Source organism: Sceloporus occidentalis, unplaced genomic scaffold, assembly GCF_023333645.1.
Source record: "Sceloporus occidentalis isolate IW3139 unplaced genomic scaffold, rSceOcc1.0.p SCAF_4, whole genome shotgun sequence".
Lineage (NCBI taxonomy): Eukaryota > Metazoa > Chordata > Lepidosauria > Squamata > Phrynosomatidae > Sceloporus > Sceloporus occidentalis.
The window spans coordinates 124,224,216-124,242,923 of record NW_028316984.1 but is presented as its reverse complement, the minus strand read 5'-3'; the positions used below and the strand labels follow the sequence as shown (position 1 = coordinate 124,242,923).

General features: G+C 40.3%; 1 protein-coding gene across 5 annotated transcripts in view; it reads right to left on the bottom strand.

Moving 5' to 3' along the window:
* Window positions 1-962: 962 nt before the first annotated feature.
* Window positions 963-18,708, bottom strand: part of LOC149314589 (tripartite motif-containing protein 44-like) — a 161,208-nt gene continuing 143,462 nt past the window's right edge. Inside the window, exons 6-7 of one of the 5 annotated variants that reach the window (XR_016280939.1) lie at window positions 12,393-12,594; window positions 963-5,939 (exon numbers count right to left, since the gene is read on the bottom strand). The gene's annotated coding sequence lies outside the window, so the exon portion shown is untranslated. Of the gene's footprint in view, window positions 5,940-10,328; window positions 12,595-12,668; window positions 12,966-18,708 lie in introns of those variants that run through there. The other 4 variants (XM_089521437.1, XR_016280940.1, XM_089521436.1 and 1 more) reach the window with 4 other exon arrangements.

The following is an 18,708-nucleotide window of genomic DNA, read 5'->3' as shown; positions in this document are numbered from 1 at the left end:
TAGCCACATCCAACTTTGTTTTCTTCCCTGCCACCCATTTTTGGCTCTCTTGCAGTCCGTTGAACAGACCAGATGTAGAAAATTGGCCACACAAAAAGATTTTATTTTATTTTGTAACACATCACATAGTTAAATTAGTCAGCTCCTGTACTGCCCTTAGCCAAAATGGTCTACAGCATAGTCAGAAGAACTGTGCAGGTTGGCCACCAAAGTCTTTCCTTGAATATGTGTCTCCTCATTCATATATATAATATTCTTAGTGTCTTAAGAAATCTAGAATATCTCTTTTAAGCAGTTGTGGGCAGCTTGCGGGCTCATTTTGAAAATCAGCAGCACTTCATTTGGCCTCGTTCCTGCATCTCCTCTTTTCTTCCAGTATTGAGAAGAAAATCAGCAGAAAAAGAAGATAAATAAAATAGAGCTGGAGCTAGACACATCACTACCCCAAGCAGCTGTCAAGCATGATCTCAAAAGTGTATCTCAATGTCATTTGCAATACTGTACAGGATCTTGGGTGTCCCAACTCATAGCTTTCATTCTGCTTCTGGAACTGACAAAAGTGCATGACACCAGAGATGTGCCACATCATTCCCTGAAACCTTGCAGAAGCTGTAGGGCATGAGGAAAAGTTTGTGCACACACACACATACAAACGCAGACACACACAGAGTATATTTACCTACTACATATATCAGACATCAGTGGTGTAATGCATATACTGGTATCTTTGCTGGGCATGTAGCTACAAGCCCTTATATTAAGATGTGAATCATTAAAAAAAGAGGGCCTGTTTTCTGCTTTCCTGATAAAGGCCTCTTCAGGATTTCTATGAGCTCGCAGTCCCTGTCAAATCAAAACATAATTCAGCCAAATCTGAATAATACATCAGCACTTGCACAGCATGGCCTAAGAACAAAATGGGAACAATGTAATTCTTATGCTCAAGGACTAATGTGGCACTCGATAGTTTATGAGAAACTGCTGGAGCAATCACGAGGAATAATGCAGGGTTTAAAATGATAAAAATGCATTAACCAGAAACCTAGTACATTTCTACAGCTTGGTCTTTAATGCATGTCCTTCTTCCAAGTTCCATCAGGTGTTCTGGATAGCAAGAGAAGGGACTCGCAACTATTTCAAAAGTATTAGGATCATTTTCTGTCTGGATCCACTCAATTGCAGATTATTGTAGGGTATTCTAAATCTGAAGTGCATTTTTCTTTTTAAAACACCTGGCCTTCTTTTGAAGTTTTATCATTGGGAATATTTGAAAAAATAATCTGAATCACTAAGTTGTTTGCATGATTTTATTTGAAATATATGCAGCATACTTCTACTAATTCTAATGGCTCCTGAGAACTGAGTCCTGGAGGACACTAGAGACTGAATAAAAGATTGACACTCACATAGACAAAAACAATTTGTCCCCACAGAATTGCTAAACTTGATTACAAACAAAATTTCTAATGCATTCTTTTTCCTTTGCTTGCTTTGACACACACTGATGGATACATGGTGCTATTTCAGGAATGTGCAGCTAAAGCCCTTATGCTCATACCTGTCATAAAAATACATCACAAGTTTGTAATATTTGATCATTTCTGAAAGTAAGCACCAATGAATTCAACATGGGTGTTACTGTTCAATAGTACACAACATACTTGCTGAGATGCTAGTTGAAAGCCAGCACAGCGTATAGCGAGTATATATCTGCAGGGAGGGGAGCAAAATGAAGGCATAGCCCTCCCCTATAAAAATTCTGCCCCCTCATCCCCAAATTTCTTTTTTTTCTTTTTCTTTTTTTATTTCAATAATATACACAATACAATATATAATTTCTACATATAAAGAGAGTGAAAAAAAATAACAAAACAAAGAATGCAAAAAAGGAAAAAAAGAGAAAAACAATAGCACAGGCCAATATAAACCTCCCCTATATTGTTAACATTGCTATATAAATCATATCCGTAATATCTCTTTGTCTCCGATTACAACATAGGTTTATCCTAATAATAAGTCTTCTTTGACATCAAATGCCTTATCCCACATTTGTGACACCGGGTACCATTCTTCATTCAAGACATGTTCAGGTTTATTATTTAGTAGTTTTGTGAGCCTATCCATTTCTTTGAGCTCTTGAGTTTTTAGCATCCAATCTTCAATCTTCAATTGTTATTTTTCCAGTTTTTTGCAATTACAAGTCTTGCCGCCATAGCTAAATATAACAACACTCTCCAATGGGTTTTTCTTTCTTTTTATCCATATCTGGTAACATGTTCAATAGATAAAACTCAGGAGATATATTAAACTGAATAGAAAATGCTTTTTGAATTGCTGTATGTATTCTAAGCCAAAAAAATTTAACCTTCTTGCAAGACCACCACATGTGAAATAATGTACCCTCGCCTTTCTCACATCTCCAACACTTTAAGTTTGGTATTTTATTAAAAAAATTGATTTTTGACGGGGTAAAATACCATCTATTTGAAATCTTTAAATAGTTCTCCTTTAATGTTTGTGATGCCATAAAGCTATTTGTTTTTCCCCACGCTTTTTGCCATTTTTCATATGTTATTGGGTGACCAATGTCTTGCGCCCATCTTATCATATTTTCCCTTATCGTTTATTTTTCCAACTCCCTTTTAAGTAGAATTTTGTAGAATTTAGCTATTTTCTTCCTCTGAGGTTTCCACCATATATCGTCCAGCTCATTTATCACTGTTTCAAATCCCCAAATTTCTAGCATTGCAGAGTAGGATACTGATAAATACCCAGAACTCTTGCACCTGCTCTGTTTGTGCTCCCTTGGTAACTTTACTTGCTCTTTTTCACTGAATGTCTAAACTGTATTTTCAAATGCTCAACTGAAGTTTCTACAAATTTCTACAACAATGCTAGAAATTTGGGGACTGAAAGAAAACTTCATGGGGAAACAGCTTTCATATTTAGTTCAGTTCTCCCAGTTTATACTCCTTGTGTAATGCTATGCTTGCATAACTCCAAAGGACTGCAGAGGAAACTGAAGTGTCCAGCTGGAGTGGAAAGCAAGAAGAGCTGTGTCTGGGTCTCTATCTGTTACACAGCCTGGAAGAATTTGGGTAGTCTGGGAACTCACAGTGGTCAGTTATGGATGTGTAAAACCATAACAACATTCCCATCCCTCTGTGTCTAGACTCAGAAAGTGATGCATGGGCAAACTGGTAATTTCTTATGGCTTAGTACCAGGATAGTGTGGTTTCCTTATTTCCCAGCCTAGTAAAGAGGACTGCAATAATAATTAAGGAAGAGATTGTCTCCTTGAGTTCCATCTAAAAATGAATCAAGCTCTTTGAATGTTTCAACTGAACCAAAATCTCTTATGTTAAAGGAGAAAAAAAGCAAAGCACTTTTGGTACCACTGCTGTATTTAATTAAAACGTATTAAAAATAAAATCCACAGTAAACACTTTTAAATATATGAGTTTGTTGGGTAAGTGGAAGATCAACTTCAAGATAGGAATATATGTCTTATGGAATGCATTTCCTCCTCCTCTGCACCCTCACTCTGAAAATGCTCTTCCTTGTCTGGAGTCTTCTTCTCTTTTTCTCAGCTGAAAAACTGACAGGAAAGTGTGTTGGCAATTGTTTGAGACACTCTGCAGACCGTTTGGAGCTGCCCTTTGCTTAGAGAGTTCAGTCACAGGAATCTTTGCCCCAAAGGCCAGAACTAAATCCCGTATCATTGTTGCTGAGCCCAAAAATTGAAGAAGAGGTGTCACTCAAGCCAGGCATGAAATCTGATAATGTGTTAAAACGGTTAAGGGTTTGCCCTGTCAACAAGACTAAACAGAGGCTTATTACTGAGAAAAGCCATTCGATCAATTGGGGGGGGGGGGGGCATTTATCCTGAAAATCCCTGGCATTGCCAGGAGTCTCCTACACCCAATAAACATTTTATCACCTTGAGCATATCCACATCTTAGCTGTGGTGGAAAACTCAAAGCCTTTTCAGATGATTTTTTAAAAAACCCCTCTGTGTTTTCATTCCTTAACACTCTGCCTGCACTGCTGTGATCCAAGGCTAGTAGCATACCATGACCAGAGCAGGAAAGACAGCTGGGGGAGAAAGAGGAGAGCTACTACCAAGAAAAAGTTGCCCAAGATACCAGGACATTTGAAGCACAGGGTGGCAAGGGCATTGAGAAGTCAACCATTACAGAGTCTGGTAGCACAGTGGTTAAATGCCAGTTCTGCAGCCACTCACAGCCACAAGGTTGTGAGTTCGATCCCAGGCAGGGCTCCAGGGTCCATTCAGAATTCCATCCTTTCATAGGTCAGTAAAATGAGTACCCAGCTTATTCGGGGCAATTGGCTTACACACTGTAAACCGCTTAGGGAGTGTTAGTTCACTGCTAAGCAGTATCAGTGCTATTGCTAGAAATGTACTTGCCCTTGCTATTGTGAGGAGTGTCACTCCACCAGCCCTGCTGAAAGTGGATCTCCATCCCACACCCCACCCCTGAGATGGGGTGACTCTTTTCCCCCTTTTGTTTGATGTTTTTTAACATTTTAAGTCTGTTTGCAGGAATGTCTTCTATTGATATGTTAATTCCCAATGCAGGGATTAATTTTTTTATTTTTAAAAAGAGAGAAGTCAATGAGACTGACTTTTGGTATCTCTCTCTTGAGGGCAGTTAAGTGGCTTAGGCAGTTTAATGCAGACAATATGGCACACACAGGTTTGCCTGGTCCCTAATCCTCAGCAGCAAACCATCTGTGGGTGTCTGAGTCTTCCTAATGGCAGAACCATCTCTGTATCAGGATGTAGAGGAAGTGATGCAAAAGCTCTGGTAGGAAAGACTCTTTATCAAGTTCTTTCTCAGGTTATAAAATGACAATTCCAAGCATGCTTGCTGTGCCTGGCTGTAGACAGCTTAATATTTTCATCAAACCTCTAAACATCTGACATTTCATCTACGATGCCCTTGGGAGTACCTCTCAATTTGAACTTTCAGCTGGTGGTGTTGTTTCCAAGATGTCTTGGTACTGATCATATAACAAAGCAAAACAAAGCCCATATGAAAGACCAGCTTGCTTATCTTTAGCTTTTTCGTCTGTTGACTTGTACTAAACTCTGGACTTGCCTAGCCTAGCAAAACTTTCAGAACCTATTAAAGGGCTGGGATTATTACCATGTTTCTCAATAAAGGGAGTTTCATCCTCTTCATGGTTAACTCAGAGAAGAGTTCTTTTTACTATGCTAACAAGGCCAAAAGCAAATTGTCAGCAGCAATGGAGAAACTGGGCGGCCTGTCAGAGTGCCTAGGTGCCACACAAAGGAGAGATGCACATACACAACCTGCTTTTCTTCCTTGTTTTGTCTGTGCAGATTTGAGTTGTGCAACTGGTAAACTAACACACATAAGAGGGCCAGTAACATTACTTAAAAGTATACAGGCCTTCAGTGGTTCCTCTGTACAAGCTCTCATATCCAGTGTGCAATGAGGGGTTGATCCCCATTTTAGAACGACTAGTATTTTGTTTAGTTTCTTCCATCGTTCCATAAATTTGAAGGGAATATTATCTTGAGTGCACTTCTGTATCATTCCTAAGTTATTTAAATATATCTTTTAAGACATGGGACCATCTGTTTGAATTGTTTTGAAAGTTAAGCAGCTTATACTGTTGGTCTCTTATCTGCTGGGCCAAAAGAAGAATAAGCTTCCCCTCTTTCACACATCAATCACATGAAGGCACACATATTCTTCATCCTGACCTGTAGTGCCAATTTGTTGAACACAGAAATCTGAAAAAGAGAACCCTAGACATACAGGCTTACCTAGGGGTAAAAGAGCCAGATAGCTCCAGTTCTGGGCACCACAATTCAAAAAGGATGTTGAGAAGCTGGAACGTGTCCAGAGAAGGGCAACCAAAACGGTGAAGGGTCTGGAAACCATGCCCTACAAGGAGAGAAGTAGGGAGCTGGGTAGGTTTAGCCTGGAGAAGATGGTTAAGAGGTGATGTGACAGCCTTGTTTAAGTATTTGAAGGGATGTCATATTGAGGATGGAGCAAGCTTGTTTTCTGCTGCTCTAGAGAATAGGGCCCAGAACAATAGATGCAAGCTGCAGGAAAAGAGATTCTACCTAAATATTAGAAGGAACTTCCTGACAATAAGGGCTGTTCAACGGTAGAACACAGTCCCTTAGACCTTCTTTGGAGGTGTTTAATCAGAAGCTAGATGGCCATCTGTCAGGGGGTGCTTTGAATGTGAGTTCCTGCATGGCAGGGGGTTGGACATGATGGCACTTGTGATCTCTGCCAACTCTATGATTCTATCACTCTGGGAGAGCAGGGTTTGAACCATTGCTCAGCCATGGAAACCCACTAGGTGAGCATGGGCAAGCCACACTCTTTCAGCCACAGACAATGGAAATCTTTTCTGGGGGGGAAAAACCTGCCAAGAAAACTGTGTGATGTGGTTGCCATAAGTCAATCAATTTGAAGGCATATAACAACAACGTGGTGGGAACCCTATGTGGTTGGAATTCAAGATTGCATACAGCTCCATCTCTGAAGACTTTCCCTCCTCAGACATCCATACCCAATATGTTAACATCAGAGGCAGGAAAGCTGTATCAGCTTGTGGACTGAGTTACCACTACAGCTCCACTGCCCTTTTCTATTCAGGCTCCCATAATGTGATTTATGTGAAGAGGAAGCTTTGGTGCCTGTCTTTCCTCCTATGCAATAGAAACCTGCCAAACTCCCCACAATCAAATTCTAAGTGATAAGAGTATGAAGTATCTCTCTGCACCAGAACTGTTGTGTGGAGGGGAAGATGCCTGAACCATGCACACAACTGTGCACATATTATGTAAATTACAGTAGAAAGAAATTGGAAATGACATCACATTCGTTAGCCTCCATCGTTCATGAATCTCTGTATCTTCCTCTTTCTTTCTTTCTTTCTGCATGTCTGACCTTTATTTTAAATTTCCAAGGATTCCTTAGGGATATCTGTGCATGGAGAAAGAATGATTGATGGTTTGTAGTAGCAGGATAAGGGTGATTGTATCAACTGCCAAGTTGGGACTAAGAGAATTTTGCACTTGTCATGGGAACTGGCTCGCCTGAAGTAGTTTGTTCTTTCACCCAGGACCTTCAGTATTCCCCAAATTCAATTCCCTTATCTATCTAGGCCCAGGATTTCCTTTCTTTCCCCTTCCCTTTCCATGTGTCTCTCACAGTATAGGAGTCTTTATCTAGTCCTCTTAGGGTTAGCAATGCTGCTGATCAGCCTTGCAAGTTAATGGGATTTTGAAATGTGTAACTTCACCCCACTTTAAAAAACAATGAACAAAAATTGATAAGTTTTTAATAGAAAACTATTAAGTTATGGTAATCATTAACAATAGAAAAGGAACAAAACAAAACAAAAAGGGGTAGGTGAGTGGGAAGATATCTACACAGAAATGCATATAGATTTTGGTACAGTCTAAGGTGGATATAGGAGTAATCGGACAAATTGACATTCCCCAGGCACAGATAGGGGTTTGACAACCTTTAGAAACAAATGTCTCCTTTAAAGGGGGAGATTTGATAGTGGTACAGTGTTCAGTGAGCATCTGTTGCCTGAAATAATTTAAGTAGCTCATTTCAGGGGCCCCAATATTCATAAGAACCGCACATGCAGGTGACATGAATATATCTCCCCTGAACCTAGTTTTCACTTAATATGCTGAAGATAAAACTTTCAGTCTTTATCACTTCAAAGCGACAGATAGGCACTGCAGATAAGAGAAAGTGGTAATTGTCGGGGGCAAGTGATAGGCACTTTGAGATACATACTGGCATCTCACCAAGCAATTCCAAATGACATTTGGATAATTACCTGGAAATGCACATTTCCTGTGGTTTGCAACTCAACACTGCCTTCTTGGTTCTACAGAGGACTCACAGTATTAGCAACAAAAATAGATACTGAAAGAGCTTTTCTGTAACAGAGCTTACAGGCAGGCAGCAGGGGGGATGGAGCATGTATGCTGAAAACAGCATCGAACATGGTTTTCTACAATGTACAACAGGAACATTCAGAGCTTCATCAGTCCACTCTGGGTTCTGTTGGATTCTTTCTTCGCTGTGCAGCTCATTCTAGACCCTGTAGGATGTTTTTATTGCTATACTGTTCCATTAACCCCTTTCTTCTACTGCCTGCTGGCAATATTTGCTAGCATGCAAAATGGTTGCCCTTCTTCATTTTCATTTCCACTCAGTGATAGCAGCCACGCACACTATTGTGGATGGTCCTTCTTGGGTATGTGAACCTTACCCTCTCTGTAGTGAATGAGACAAGGAATTTCTAAGGGAAGCTTCATCCTTCTTTGAACTATTGTTGCAATGAGGAAAAGATCCAGCTATGTATGTCTGATCCTCTAGATGTTATTGGATTGCAGTTCTCATCAGCCCTAGGCAGCAACACCAATGGTAGGGGTGATGGGAGCTGCCATCCAAAAACAATGGAACCAACTCCAGTTGTCAATGTCTGACTTATGCTTTCCTTGCTAAGAGATTAAACCCATTCATCTTGTTTTGATGAACAATTGCTCCTTGTCTCTTTAGAAAAGGAAACACCACATGCACCTTCTTCTTCAATTATCAAGTTTTAAAAATGTAATCTCATTTTGCAAGGCTCTTTTATAAAGGCAAAATGTAACTGTTTCTCTCAGCCTTTCCTTATATGTTTAGCCTTTCTAATTTATTGCCATCCCAGCACATGTTTCAGACCCCCTAAGACTGTTACTAGGGTAGCATTACCATATCACCCAGATATCTGGGTTTTATTTGGATTCTAGGCATGCCAGCTGGTGCCCATTTGGAATACAAAACCTGGATTCCAAGCTTTTTTTCTTCGCTTTCGTTTCCTTTTTTTAAAAGTTATGTCTCTAGCCCTTATAGCTGCTGAGATATGGGACAAAACATGGAAGCATTCTTCTGTCAGATTGTTTTGCAAGAAACAGGTCCACCTGGGAATTTCAGTTGGAGAGAAGTGAGAGTGACAGTGCACAAGAAAGAAGCATGGGTGCATTGCGAGGGTGTGAGGTAAGACAAGGTAGTAGGAGAGATGAGGAAGAGACCAGTGGTGTGCAAGAAGGAACCAAGGGGCACACTTTGTTTGTTGTTGCGTGCCTTCAAGTGGTTTCCAATTTATGGTGCCCCTAAGGTGAAACTATCATGGGGTTTTCTTGGCAACTTTCTTCAGAGGGGGTTTGCCACTTCCATCTTATCTGGTTGAGAGAGTGTGACTTGCTCAGGTCACCCAGGGGGCTTCATGGCCGACAATAGTGCAAGATGAGGCAAGGGAGGGAGTAGGAAGCAAGGAGGGATACACTGTGAGAGGTCAAGGTGAAGCAAGAGAGGGAGTAGGACAGATGGGGAAGTAAGTGGTGTGTGTGGCAATGTACAAGAGACGGGAGGCTGAATGTTATTTTTTGTCTTGGGATTAAGGCATGAGCATTTGACCTGTTTATTCACAAATATGACCATAGTGAGGAATAACATTTACTTGTATAGTACAGGTTTAATATGGTGTGCTGTGTCTGCACCTGATTAGGTTTGAAATGTTTTTTCAAACTTTTTAACTTGTATTTTCAAACAGAATTGTTTTATTCTTTCAAACTCTCAGTATTAATAGGTTTTAGCCATACTTTGTTTTTAACTGTATGCAAAGAGATCTTGTAGCACCCTCGAAATTAACTGAAAGATGTTGTAGCATAAGCTTTTCATAGACCAAGTCTATGAAAGCTTAGCTATATCTTTTGCTCAGTCTCAAAGATGCTACAAGATCCTTTTGCATACTGATATTTCAAACAAATATGTCTATGTCTCCTTTGTTTTTAACTTGCAGCAAGCCACCTTGAATCCGGAGCTAGAAGAATGGTGGGATACAAATAAATTAATAAAGGAAACAAACAAACAATGTAAATTCTATCAGAGAAACAAACAGCAGCTACATGCATGAGGATGTAGTAGGGATTCACGTGGTAAAGTACAAGGATGGGATTAAGGAACATATCTTCCATACTGGTTTGGCACATGCTTTGATTTTTTTTCTTATATGAAGTAATACCTGTTAAAGCTTTCAAGGACCTAGCTATGTTAGTCTTTCACAGCAAAAACAAGATCTGTTATCTACACTTACGTACCCAACAGTATCTGCTACCAAAGACTAACTAGTTTTATCAGGCACAAGCTTTTGCAAACTGTAGCCCATTTTATCAGATGCCTCAGTTAGCAGATATTTGCATACATTTTGGGGATGGAAGAATGTAATTAGCAAGGGGAGGAAATGTAAAAAGTAGAAACATTAATCATTGCCTTGACTGGCATTAATAAACAATAATTGGATGGGAGCACATAGATTCTAGCATATATGAACTGCTTAGCATATACATTTTGATGAAAAGTCAAATAGGTGAAAGTTAAAATAGACTGTTTTCTGTATTTATTCTTCATATTTGAAAGAAACCAGACTATGGTGTGTTTCTTTCCTTTTTTTTTTTTTTTTTTTTTGGTTAACTGCCATCAAGTTGACTTTGACTTATGGTGATCTTATGAATGAGAGACCTCCAAGTCACCCTATCATAAACAACCCTGTTTGGGTCTATCCATCTGGAATGTGGTCTTACACTTTTCCTACTGTCTACTGCCTTACCAAGTATTATTGTCTTCTCTAGTGAGTCATGTCTTGCCATGATTTGACCAAAGTACAACAGTCTCAGTTTAGTCACCTTGGCTTCTAGGAAGAATTTAGGGTTGATTTGCTCTAGGACTCACTTGTCTTTTTAGTAGTCTACAATATTCATAGAAATTTCTCCAGCACTTTTCAAATGAGTTGATTTTCTTCCTGTCAGCTTTCTTCACTGTCCAACTTTCACAATCATACACAGAAATTGGAAATACAATGGCATGGACAATCTCAACTTTAATATTCAATGATACATGTTCCTCTGACTTTTGATGACTCACTCTTTCAACACTTTACAGATGAGTTTCATTAACTCAATGAGGGGTCCACTTTTTCATTGATGAGGCTTGCTTGGGATTGTTCTCTCACGTGGTCCCTAGGCTTGCCTACAAAAGAGTTGCCACCTCCTTGAGTTAATGGAACCTGTATGTATAATTTGCAAGCGCTGAAAGATCAAGCTTTCATCAGTTCTTCCTACAAAGAGTCGCTTTGGACTACTCACATACTCACTTCTTGAGAAGGTAAAAGGGGAACAAAGGTGACCAAAAAAAAAAAAAAGAGAGAGAGAGAGAGGGAGAAGAAAAAAGATTTTGCTCATTCACTTTACTGTCAACCATCCTCCTGTTTTGCTCTCCTCCCTTTCTCCTCTAGCCTCTAGTGTTTCCCTGGCTGGCTTTGTGGCTCTGTGCAACAGAGAAGCCAAGATCAGTGTATACAGAAAGACATGAAAGGGAGAGAAGCGAAGTAGGTGAGGAGGTTGGACAGTAGTCAGAAAAGAGGCTGGGAACCACACAGCTCCTTTTGCCTTGCTTTGTCTTCTCTTCATCTCCCCCTTCCACCAGCCTCCTCAGGGGGGCTTTGTGTAGGTGTAGAAGATACCAAGAACTATGTGGCGATCCCTGTTTCCCTTTGCCTTCTTTCAGGGTCCCCTTGGGCTTTGCTTGAAGTTGCTGCTGTCATCATGGCAAGGACTTCTTTCTCTCCTCCACCCCTGACATGTTCTCTTTTGGCTTATCTTCTCTTACTCCTTCCCCTGCTCTGTCTGTGCTTCCTTCATGGGAAAGTGAGGCATGCAGGAGTTGTGTCAGGCACATGAGAGAAAGGGCAGAAGGGTTGGAGGGAGAAAAAGAATAAAAGGTGACTGGCACTTGCCTTCTCCCCATGTATCCACCACAGGCATCAAAGGGGAAGGAAAGAAGCAAATGTGGAGGACCCATTGTATAGGGTTTTCTTCACAAGATTTGATCAGAGGGAGGTTGCCACAGCCTTCCTCTAAAGCTGAGAGATGTGACTTGACCAAGTTCACCAGTGGGTTTCTATGGCTGAGCAAGGATTTGAGCCCTAGTCTCCTGGAGTCCTCAAACCACTACACCAGGCTGGCCTACTGCTTGTGTATGTGTGTACTGTTTGTGTATGTGTGCATGTGCCTTCAAGTTGCCTGACAACCTAAGGCAACAACATAAATTTCACAGGATTTTCTTAAGCAAGGAATACTCATAAGTGGTTTCGCTAGTTCCTTCCTCTGAAATATAGCCTACACAACCTGGTTGGTGGTCTCCCATCTATCTACTAACTAGGGATGACCCTGTTTAGCTTTGTGTCTTTAGGGTATTTAGTCCCCTCAAATCATTTACTGGCCAGTCAATTAGTTGGGAGTTTCTGGTTACCAGTAAATCACTTCAGAGTTCCTGGTTCAGAAATTTCAGAAAGTGATTCCAAGTAGCCTTCTGGAATTGGAGATTGCACATAGGGCAAAGCATGTTGGCCTTTTCTATGAATAAGTGACCATCTTTTGAACATTTTAAGATGTGTGTCTTGCTTCTGCTGTGGATTAGATTGTCAAGCCTCTTCAGTGTAATTAAGCAGCAACTACAAAAAACCAAGAAAGGTAAAAGTGAAACTCAGACAGCCTTTTTAAACAGTCTTGTAAATTAACATTTTTATTTTCAAACACATCTTGAAAGGTTAACTTGAAAAACATGTTATTTCAGCTGTACTGAATTATTAAGAAGATGTCTCTCAATCTTTAGAAATAAGGTGATTGATCAGCAAATAACTCATTAGGTGTAAAAAAAGCAATATGTTTGCTCCTGGTAGGAGGTAGACACTCTTTAACAGAAAAAAGATACTAAAAAGGCAAAAGTAATTGATTACTTCTGCTACAGATTCGGAACTTAAGATAATCTTCTAAGACCTCAGGAGATTTTGATCTTTTGGAGGATGAATGTAGAGGCATCCTTCTGCAAATGAAAACAATAATTCAGTGAATAATGGCAAAAATGGCAAGTCTTCAATTCAGGCTTATGGGATTCAGAACAGGAATAATATTCCAAACCATAGCAAAATCTTTCTTGGCAACTTGGCACACTTGAAGACAGCAGGAAAAATAAAGCACAGTTCCTTCATTACACACAATGGAAGGCTAAAGAAGATCATCATCCTATCAAGCCATTATACCAACACAATCAAATACCATACACAGTGTTCATGGCTAGTGTTCTTTCACTAAGGCCCCATTCCCACTGGCGGTTTTGCTCTGGAAGGAAATGGGCAGCTTCGGGGGGCCCCCTCCCCAATCTCTCTGTAAGCAAGTGCTCACTACTATCAGGGGCATTTTAACCCGAATGCCCTCTTGGGGAAATCGGGTTTAACATGAAGGCGCCTGCTGTCAATCAAGCGATCGTCATAGGTGACGTATGCAGCACTCATTGGGGCATTGGAAGTATGCTTTCCCCCTTCCTTTTTTTTTTAAAGAGCCAGGCACAAAATGCACCAAAATGCGCACATTTTGTCAGATTTAAAAACCTCGTGTGTGTGTGTTGTGGGCATTTGGGTCAGTGCAGGTTATGATCTGCCCTTGGCCCCATTTTCAACCCCAAAATGCAAGCTAATGCATCCTGTATCCCCAGCTCCATGCCACCCCAGAATGCCTCTTACACATGAAATAATAATAATAATAATAATAATAATAATAATAATAATAATAAATTCCTCACCTCGGAAATGCCAGAAAAGGATGCATTCTTATTTTGCTTTCTTTACATGTATTCTTTTTTGGTTTCAAAAGCAATTCAGGGCTACCCCTGAATTCGTTAGAGACAGTAGCAAAAGCATGTATCAAACTGCCAATTTGCCAAATTGATAAGAGCAACTTTGTAACATTCAAATTGTAGCATTCATTTGCAAAGGAAAAAAGTCTTGCCCTTTGCAACATTTCCTCTTTGCTGGAAGCGAGCAAATGAAAGGGAACAAGCAGCTAGCCACGTTCTATCTATCTATATATCTGCCTCAAGCAAAAAACATGCACATTTTTTGTCAGAAATAATTTTAAAAAAAATTAAAAAAGGGGAGAAGGTGCCTGATGGGAGCTCCGTTCATGCCCTGTCTCTGACCTGACCTGAACCGACCCTTTTCCTCCTGCTTACATTCTCTTCAGAGGAGGTTTGCCATTGCCTTCCACTGAGGCTGAGAGAGAGTGACCTGACTGTAGCATCCGCATATAACACTAATAATAATAATAATAATCCAGGAGCAAGAGGAAATGAAAGTAGCACAAGCAAGCACAGAGACATGTCACCCAAAAGATCATGCACATAGATTGTCAAAAATAAAAGAGGCACCTTCTGCTGCAGCCTGACTTCCCTACATCCCTCCTCCGGCTTGGCCCCGCAGCCCAATTTCCCTTAGCAATCCTCCTCTTCCTCTTTCCTTCCGACCCTCCCCTTCCTCTGACTTGCCCTGGCTCCTTCCTCCTCCTCCTCCTGTTCCATTAGAGAATGGCCATGGCCCCCTTCTTCCCCCCGGCTCCTTCATCCTCCTCCTCCGTCACTTTCTCCAGCCCCCCTGCCCTCCCTCTGACAGCCCTTTGCAGCCCTCGTCCCCTTTTCCCCTTTTAGCCTTCTGTCACCCTTGAGCCTCCGATTCCCCTTTCTGCATCCAGGATCTTTCCTTCTCCCTCCTCCTTCTCCGATGAAGGGAAGGGAATGCCCTGCCCTCTGCCCTCCCCCAGACCTAAATCCCTCCCTGAATTTGCCCCGATCATGATCGGGGGCAAGTTCATATTCAGCAGAACCTGGGGTTTCCGAAAAGAAATGCTATTTGCCTCGATTTCTTTTAACCTGCTCTAAGGGGCATTTGCCGTGGAACGGGTGTGCAAGCCTCTGATTCGCTTGTGGGGGATTCGGGGTAAATATGAACTTCATGTGCAAGGATTGAATCCTAATCCAGGTTAAAATGTAGTGTGAATGGGCTCTGAGTTTAAGATGCAGAGTTGTAGATTACTGATTTCATAGTTGGCAATATTGGTTAAGCAATTCACAGTACTAGTCTTTAAGACCTGAATGTTGTTTTCATGACAATGAATATGCTGAAGGAAATACTCCTACTTAGCTCAGTAGCTGTAACCTTTAACCACTGCTAATAAAAGCAACCATAGTGCTTGCATGGAGGTAACAGAAAGAAATGCTGAATCTGCAATCAAACATGTGCATATTAATAGACCATGTTTGCCATCCTAGTAAGAGCAGTACAGGTCTTGGGAGATAAACAGCAAGTGAAGTGCCTAGAACAGGGGTAGGCAATCTTTTTGAGCCGGGGGCCGGGTTGCTGTCCCTCAGACAACTGGGGGGCCGAAGCCAAAAAATAAATAAATAATTTTTTTTTAAAAAAAAAAATTAAATATATAAATAAACCAGGACAAATGTAGGACAAAATTTTCAAATGGAAGACACTTTAAAAAAAAAACACGTGAAAAAATTTGCTGATTTTTAAAAAAATGTTAATATAAATGCATGTTTCTGAGGCTTCTATAGACAGTTGCCCCCCAAAGGCCCCGGCGGCAATCAGTGGCAGAACCGGGCTGGGGCCGGTCCCAAGGCCTCGCTGGGCCGCATCCGGCCCGCGGGCCACAGGTTGCCTACCCCTGGCCTAGAACAAGTTGCTACATGTATTTACTCTACTTGTACTCAGAGAAAAAACTGCTGAAGCTCAGAATTAGCTTTCCTCAGGATCATATCTTCCAAGTTGTTTTCCCTTCTTTTAAAACTGTATCTCAAACTCTAGATAGAATGCCATCTCTCACAGCAATTAACTTATTAAAACTCTTGCCATGAGATCATGCCCTCCTCTCTTTCTCTGTCATACCACCTTCTTATCTTGCTTATATTGTTTCAATCTAATTACAAGCACAAACCAGGACCAACTCAAGGCAAACAGAAATAAGTAGGAAATGCAGTTGGAAGACATTAGGGACTAGCATAATCCCCCTCCCCATTTCAAGCTAAATAATGTATTACATTATAGCTCCTCTCTGCCTCTAACCCTTTTAACAAGGCAAGATAGAAAACTCAGCAGATATGTTTGACAGTGATGAAAACTTTAACCCATGGATAGCTCTATGAAAAATTTCCAAGGTTTCTGTATTCTGAAAGATGTTCTGAAGATGATTGACACAAAGAGCTTGTTAAAATTTAAGTCAACCTACAGGGAAAGGGTTGTCAGTTTTAGATGCTGAGGTGCTCCATCTTTTCCTAGAGTAGCTAAAAATACAGAGGGCCATCAGGCTCTTGCAACAATGCTTCCAGTTTATGGTTCTCACTGACTGCTCAAAAAGCATCTTCAGAGACTTTTCCAAAAAGGATATAATAATTTTGCTGCAAGCTACTCCCCATCTCATATGAATATTTGGATGATGATGATTATATTTACTTATAGCTTACTTTCCCCCAAATTGGGACACAAAGTGGCTTACAAATTAAAAGAACAATACAATTAAATACATGCAAAAGTGAGCATTAAAATAGAATTAAACTAGTACAGTATTAAGACATCATTAAAAGAATATAATAAAATTAAAAAAGATAAAAGTGTTTAAAAACAGTAAATTTTTAAACAATAAAACTATAAAAATAACTCTATATACAGGCCCCTAAAAAACTTCAAAACCAGCACCCCATAGCATGAAGAGCTCAACCTCAGCCATTTGTAAGGGTCTGATAGCACAAACATGTTTCAACTTGCCATTGGAAGGACAGCAAGGATGGGACCATCCTGGCTTCTATGAGGAGGAATTCCCAAAGTCTGGGAGCAGCCACTGAGAAGGCCCTGCCCCTTGTTCTTAGCATATAAGCCTGAGAAGGTGGTGGGACAGAGAGGCGCGCCTCTCCAGATGGTCTTAAAATGAGCTTATACAGGGAGATAATGTCTTTCAAATAATATAGACCCAAGCCATATGCCCTAATGGTACTATCACTACCACCTCTTGTCAGCACATATGAATCAGGGTTATTATTTTTGTAAAATGATGTGGCTGTAAGCACTTAATTTGTTTGTTCCGACACTGCTATAGGCCCTTACTGTCTGTCAGTGTTTTTAGTCAGGAAGAACACTGACTGAATTTTCTGTCATAAATTTTGAAAATCAATCACTGACAGAGTAATCAGATTTGTGACCCAGAACTTCTGATAATCTAATTTGCCATGTGTTGGTTCAACACACCAATAAAAGATTTTCCAGAATTTGACAAGGTATATTTTGAACATGTCAGGCATTCTGTAGAACTGGTTCATCATGACAAAGAACAAAAAACAATACAAACTCAACAATATTGTTGTTTCACGCATAATATTTTCTAATGCAATGCTTATTACAAAAGAGAATGGATGAATGTGATTAATATAATTATTAATTCCAGCTAATATGCCTGGGTTTTTTTGTTTCCTGTCACAATGTGGATGCAAATGTCTTGATTTTGTTCTCAACGTCTCCTTCCTATTTGGTTACACAAAGCAAAAGGTCTCCCAATTGTTTTACGCTTGTTTGTTTTCTACTTTGCAAAATGATGTGTTAAAAGTCTGAAGAACATGCAAGAGGACATATCTACAATCATTCCAGATGAGAAGAAAGTTAAAAAGATTATTTGCTCTGATTGCTTGCTAGTCAGGAAATGCTCCCTTGACATGCTGTTACAGAAGAACTGGTCTTCATTTTAATTAATAATGACTGGAAATACCACTAGTTTTGCTTTATAATGATTTTATCATTAATTTGAAGTTAGAAGGGTAGAGACTAGACCATTGGATTAAAATGGGTAGAATTTAATGAAACCTCTGTGGTCTGGTTTCTCATTTTCCCCCTCCCCTTAAACTGACCATCTTTAAGCACATCTCATTTGCCATCAAGGTCTTGCTATCACAAACCTTTCACTGAATATTCCACATCATTCTTTACAATGCAAACTTTCAGTACCTTCATCCACAGTCTGGTAAGCAAGGAATTGTCATTTTAAATATTTATTTAGAGCTTATGTTCAACTGTTGGCCTGGGCCTCAAACATAAAGCAGCTTAGCAGGAAAATCAGAGTACATCATAGGTGATGGGAAGGAGGAGTTTGAAAAAGTTCATAACATGAGTTCCATAAATGAAGACCATAAGGGTATCCTAGAAACAACAGAGCTCAGAGATGAGAGAACACAAGCCCCGCCATGCATAAAAACCAAATCCCTCGAGCTGTTCCCCACCCCTTGTGCCATTCCAAGCGTATCTGTGTGAAAGTGCTTGGGAGCAAGCTGGAAACGGCACAACCCTGGAGAAATAATTAAGAAATGAACTCTACTATTCAGTGGCATCTCTCCCAAAAGGGAACAAAGTGTCCTTTGTGAAACCATCTCCCCAGAAAGCCTGCTAGAGTTTGAACTGTATCCATGGCCTCCCCTGGAATTAAACCCAAAGCAAGACTTTATTGTTCCCTTTCCTTTGACTACTGCATGGGGGGAGGGGACCCCCAAGAGGTTTTAAAATATTACTGATCAGACAGGCCTGGCTGCATTTTTCCCAGCACATGAATCAACTTTATTGCAACTAATGAAAAGCCATCAGTGTTACTGAGACACAGACTGTATCATATGAGCAGTGTGAAAGTGTAAATAAATAGTTTTCAGTAGCTGGATAGCATTGTTTTGCTTGTAAAATGTCTTAGAAAAGGAT